The sequence below is a fragment of the Tigriopus californicus genome, chromosome 11, assembly GCF_007210705.1.
Source record: "Tigriopus californicus strain San Diego chromosome 11, Tcal_SD_v2.1, whole genome shotgun sequence".
NCBI classification, from domain to species: Eukaryota; Metazoa; Arthropoda; class Copepoda; order Harpacticoida; family Harpacticidae; genus Tigriopus; species Tigriopus californicus.
The window spans coordinates 3,250,554-3,257,024 of record NC_081450.1 but is presented as its reverse complement, the minus strand read 5'-3'; the positions used below and the strand labels follow the sequence as shown (position 1 = coordinate 3,257,024).

The following is a 6,471-nucleotide window of genomic DNA, read 5'->3' as shown; positions in this document are numbered from 1 at the left end:
TATTGGCTTCGAGTAATTACCAATAATTGCATCGCAAACAAGTTGGATATTCCCATCATCCTCAAATTACCTAAAAGGAGGGTCGGAAATGAACGCCTTCAATGTCACAAATATGGAGCATAGCTTGTCTAATTTGACGGAGGCAATTACGCCAATTGGAACCACACATCAGTCCCAAAAAAGATCTCGTCAACAATGGTCGTGGTTGGTCCGTTGGAAGAGATCCGACATATTTTGTCACGATTCTCCATGTTCCTGGGCTTCCCTCTGATCGTCAGAGGGAAACGAGCGGACATAATTGAATTCGACAAAACCTACACCTATAAAGCCGCTGTTTTGGCCCTCGTCAAGGTCACTCCCATCATGGCCATCGTCCTTTGGGTTTATCATGACCCCACCATCGACGTAGACGATTTTCGAAGCATAGCCCGCTCTTACGGATTGTCGGCCATGGACATCCTAGCCCAATTCATCTTGAATGCGGTCGCCATGATATCGAACTTCCTGTTCTTTACCAGTTTCACCCTACAGCGCCACAAGATGTCGAATTTGTGTCAAAACTTGTCTCAACTCTCGGTTCACTTCCCCATCCGTTCCATGGCCGTGCAATCGAGACGAAAATCGACCAAGTATACGTGTCTCATTAACGTCATCTCCATTTTGGCGGTCTTCTTCTTGGGATGGTCATGGCATCTCTTGTGCGAGGAATATTTTCCAACCAACAACCCGGTTTTGAAGTGGCTGACTTTGGTCACACTGTGCGCGCAAGCAATCTTTGGATTTTGTTCCGCCATGATTTGTGCAGCGGAGTATTTGCTACATTACATGATTACAATCTTGTCTTTGCATTTCTTTGCCTGGAGCCAGATGATTGAAAAGCTGAGGCCCATGACATTAGGAGATACACAAACCGAATCTACCGAAAAGAAGGACCTTAAGAAGCCTGAAGCAGACTTTCAAGCCATCATTAATCATGGCTTGAGTCTGTGTGAGGTTGTGGATGAATTCAACCATGTTTTTGGAATGTTTGTCCTCAATTCTGGCATATCCAGCGCCCTGTCGGCGGTTATTTCCTCCTACATTTCCAAATCCATCTTATTCCAGCCTAAAATCGGGGTCCTAGTCATTTGTTTCTCAGCATCCTTTGGTTTGTTGGGGGCATTCTTCTTTTTACGTATTTTCTTCCTGAGCAGAGCTGGTCAAGCGCTGATCGACGGGAAGCAGCAGGCCCTGAAATCATTGGAGGACCATCTTCTTAGCCAACCCGAAACGAGAGCAGACCAAGATTTCAGGCTCGGAGTGCTCATCAGACGTCTCGGCACTAAAGAAGCCATCTCACCACAGAACTTTTTCACCCTGTCCAATCGGTCGTTCCTGTCCGGAATGGGTGTTATTCTAACGTATCTGATTGTTCTCATGCAGTTCAAGGCCTCTGAAGGGCCCGACTATCCTGTATTGCCTAACAACTTGACACTATTTAAGCTGCAATGAACGTGTGAACCTATGAAATGAAATGTGAAATAATATGCCTTCATTGGATACGTGTTTTCTTCCTCAACCCCAATACCAGGGCGTTAGTTGTTCCTCAATAGTCCTTTGCATTGAGCGGAGGAAGCGCCCTCTGCTTCGTCTAGGTGCGGACAAACAAACGTAGAAACGAGAAAACACGTTCTAAGATGCCAGACTTTATCAAGAGATTATCAAATGCACAATCATTGCCCAAGTTCTGGGACACAGTGATAAAGCCATCAACTTTTCTGGAAACTGTTTCAAATTCTCTATGGGTAAGATTCCGAACAATTGTGACAAAGGGTCGAAATAATAGTTTGTTATTTTGGTCAAAATAGTTGTTTTTAAGGTATGAAAATCAGCCAAAATAAGTTCCGAAAACGGAAAAATAAATTATAATAATATGAAAAGTAAAGATCTTTTTAATTCAGGTATTCAAACATAATTGTGGTTTTTAAGGTTAAATTTGGTTTATTATTATGTTTCAAAATATTTTTGCTCTTTGAATTGAGTCATGCCTTTACATAAGCAAAAAAAATTATTTCCATGAAGACTCCTCAGTAAAAATTATCATTTCCCTCAAAAGGGGCTAATAAAAAGCCTAACATTAAACTATGAATGATCCAATTTTAGTCGAAAAGAAATTGGTAACCCTCTGACTTTTGGCCATCAAAAAACTGACTCTACTCATCAATGGTTTGAGGGTTGACACCGAAAGGCTCACTCAGTTCCCTCGTCCTCTTGTTAGTCATCAACAGGTCGTCGTTGGTTTGGAATGTGAAATCCTGAAAATCCTTCCACCCCGCAAACATTTGCTTGATCATTTTGAGTCTCAAATTTTCGTGAAAAGTGTCTTTTAAAAATTCTTACACCATACATACCATGAATGATCCAATTTCATTCTAATGAAGATTGGTAACCCTCTGGATTTTGGACATCTGAAGACTAACTCCTGTAATCCCAGATCTTCTTTTGCCTTGGTCCGGTCTGCCTTTAAAGGGGTTCGCCGTTTTTGTATGAAGGACGTACTCAACTCACTAATGCTTGAATGATGAACACCGAAAGGCTCGTGCACTTCTCTGAGCCCCTTGCCCGTCTTCAGCAGGCCCATTGTTTTGGTTCTGACCTCAATATAGCACCTATTTACATTTTCGAACATTATTTTGGCAACAAACCATGGTAGGGTTACCAATCATCACTAGCCTATCAATAGCAGCTAGATCTACGTAGAGGACTAGCCCGCTAGTTAGACCATTTGTACATAAGCCCCTATGTACTCAAAAGTTCCTCTTAATGAAAGGTTAGGGGGGAATGCCAAACAAATCATTGAAGGGGGAGAAACACTGCCACCACCTTCCTTCCTTTATTTCTCCTAAAGTTCCCCTAAAAAATGACCAAAAATCCTCGGGTTTAGGTTATTTTATGGTTAAAATTCGTGAAAAGGTGTTTTTGCTCAATAATTACCAAAATAGTTGAAAAATTAATTTAACGTAAAAAAATATCTTTCCGACCCCTAATTATGACATGTAAATTAGCATCGTGCAGGAGGTTGTATACTGCATGGTTGATAACGCGCCAACACTTATGCAGTCTGTTGAGAAAGGTGCAAGTGAACAATTGAAACGGTGAACTGTATTAACGAGTGAGAAGGGAGACATCTTAGATCGAGTCAGGAAAAAACGAGTTTCCCAGCAGTAGTTCTTGTGAGGTAGTTGGTAGAACCTGCTCGGCAGGGAAAAATTGTAAGTGGAGATACGAGGATAGATAAAGAGAAATACACGCTTAATAGATTTGATATCCCAACACCTTCCCCCAAGCTGAAAATTCATGGTATGAACCTTGAAGGTTGTTGTTTTGCTCTAGAGCTTCGTCGAATTGGAGGTTGTGTTTTCTCATTTGGATGGTCAGGTACCCTCATTTGATGAGGATTGGGAATGGTTTGAGGAAATATGGGACGTACAAATTTTCTGTTCCTAAAAATAGTCCTGCCATCAACAAAAACTTCATAAGATCTTCCATTGTTCTTCACGGACTTAATTGATCCAATCCTTGTTCATTTCTTTGATCGCAGGTCTTGAATACGAATATCTGTTCCAACGGCGAGGGGAGGAAGAGGATGGGTTGACATATCACGCAATTCTTTTGATTTGGATTCATTATCGCGACGGGCTATTTCGACATGATCAAGATCAAGGTCAGGCAAGCGATCATAAGGAGGGACAGAGAGTACGTTGGCAGCGGTTAAAAACCCATTGAGCTGGGCTCAATCCGTCAGAACGTGGAGTATTTCTCCAATGCAGAAGTGCCAGGAGGAAGTCAGGCCATTTTTGGTCATGTTTATCGAGAAGCAGCTTCATGGCCTTAACTGCAGCTTCGGCATGTCCATTTGATCTTGAGTTGTACGGTGAACTGAGCTCATGAGTGATCTTGTACTTATCGCAAAATGTTGAAAATTCTGTCCAGAATTGAGGGCCACCGTCAGTGCGAATGCGGGAGGGGATACCCCACTGGATGAACCATTCGAATAAGATAGTTGTAACACCATTTGTATCCAGGCGGTTCAATTTTGAAACAGAAGGCCAGCCGGAGTAACGGTCCACAATAACCATGTAGTGTTTGCCTGCAAATTCAAAGATATCAATGGAGGCTTGTTCAAACGGACGAGAGGATGAAGTTTGGATTAGTGGCTCATTGCAATGGCTGGGTAAATTTTCTTGGCATATTTTACATTCCGAGATCATTTGATCAATCTCGTGATTGATTCCCGGTCAAAAATATACAGCCTAGGCCAAAGACTTTGTACGTCGTTGACCTTGATGGAATCGATGCAATTATGATAAAATTAAGGGGCGGGCAATTGATGGGACAACAATCCTTGTGCCATGTACTAGCATAAGACCTGTAGAATCGTCATCTGACATATAATCCCACATTCTTGAATTCACCTTGGATGGATGTGTTAGTGGCAATGAAATAGGCATCATCCCAGATTTAATTACCATTCTGAGAGATTGGTAGCCTGGATCATCTTTGGCAACTTGAATCAGGTTGTCTAATGCTCTGTCATATGAAATTGTGACCGCAGATACTCTGAATGACTCATCTGGGACATCAGAAGAGCCCGGATCAAAGACGGGGGACCGTGAGAGTGCATCCGCGATTTGGTGTGTCTTGCCAGGCACCCAGTCGACTTTAAAGGTATATTCAGCCAGTTTGATTAGAATCCTCTGTAGGATGGACTTCCACAAGGGCACGAGGAGTTTGGTTTGAGCCAATGGCGGTAGACCGGACCAACACTGAAGATGAAGTAATTGTTTCGGGTTCAGATGCAGAGCGGGCAAGCACTTCGGGCTTTCGTTTTTGTCTAGATTTCATGCAAATGAAACCTAAATGTCCAACAGTTCCGCACTTGCTACACTTCTGACCCTTGGCAAGGCATTGATGAGGCTCGTGTGAGGCTTTTGCTTTACCACATCTCATACAAGATCCAGAGAGAATGTCTTGTGGGTGATGAATATGAAATTTTCCAGGTTTGTGTCCTTTTTTCTTATTACCACTCAAACCATTTGAAACTGCGGCAACGAGAGTCTGGTTTGGGGAATCACCCGACACGTTCATGGAGTCCTCTACTTGAGATGCCGTTTCCCAAGACTTGGCGATGGAGACCAATTTGCTCCGAGTTGGATCAGACTCACGTAAGAATTCCTCTTTGAGTTTCCGGTCCGTGGTTCCAGTTACCAATCGAAGAACGTACAGATCGTCTGGATTTAGAGTGTCTAATTCGGCCTCTTGTCCAACAAGTTGCATTCTCAGGTACCAATCGCTAAACTTCGCGCTAAGTTTCTGGTCACGCCGAAAAAAGTTAAAAGTTTAAAACTGGAGTATTTTGAAGAAAATTGTTTAGCAATTGGTCCAAAACGCCATCGTTGCCCATGATGGGTGTGTCTGAACCAGTGATGGTGTCCAGCATATGTTGCAATTGCATCTCCAAGCACGATCTAACATATCCGTGCTGTTTGTCAAAAGAGAACGTTTCCATTCTGTTAGATGAGTAAAACAGATCAAAATTGGTTCTCCATGATCTAAATTCAGCCAATGTGGAAGAGATGTCTAATCGCTCAGGCTTGAGTGCAGAATTAATGCTGGAAGGGCGATTTGAATGCACGTTGGAATCCGATGCACGTCGACCAGAAACGAATTGAGCTTGTTGAAAACGTTGAGTTTGCATAGAAAGTCGATTGACATCTCTTCCAGCATCAGATATCTCGTTTACGACATCAGTCATCTGTTTGTACAATGGATCATTGTCCAAGGAATTAACATCCAATTCAGTGATTGAACAATACGAACGAAATGCCTCATCCACAGCCGGAATTTGTTGTTCCGCCGTTCCAACGTGAGCCTCCAGCCCTGAGATTACGTCCAACGTTGTGTGTCTGAGCGAGGTCAAGTGTATTCAAAGACCGACTCACATGACGTTGTGATCGAGAAAGACGATTCATTGCTACTGAAAAGTTTAAAGTGGTTGTCTTAATCGCGTCTTGTTTGGGTCCCATCGTCTCAAGGGGAATTGACCAAAGTTGTCAACCAAAATAGTCCACCAAAATGTTCAATGTAAAGGGTCGTTGTTGTGTAACGGCTCCAAATGAAATATAGGTAAGTCACTGCGAGAGATCGCCGAAGGAAAAAAAATCACCATGTGGTGGATCGCTGTGTAGAATCACTTTGGTGGATCACTGTGTTGGATTTTGGTGGATCTCTGTCGTGTATCAAGCACTCTAGCGAAGATCAGCAAACCGACTGCGCCATATTGAGAAAGGTGCAATTGAACAATTGAAACGGTGAACTGGATTAACGAGTTAGAGGGGAGACATCTTAGATCGAGTCAGGAAAAAACGAGTTTCCCAGCAGTAGTTCTTGTGAGGTAGTTGATAGAACCTGTTCGGCAGTGAATAATTGTAA

General features: G+C 42.8%; 1 long non-coding RNA gene across 1 annotated transcript; it reads right to left on the bottom strand.

Annotated features, from left to right (window-relative positions):
* Nucleotides 1-3,126: 3,126 nt before the first annotated feature.
* Nucleotides 3,127-6,471, bottom strand: LOC131890828 (uncharacterized). The gene is made up of 2 exons (XR_009374346.1): nucleotides 4,509-6,471; nucleotides 3,127-4,129 (listed from the first exon to the last, which is right to left on the bottom strand). It is a non-coding gene; the product is annotated as an uncharacterized LOC131890828 (long non-coding RNA).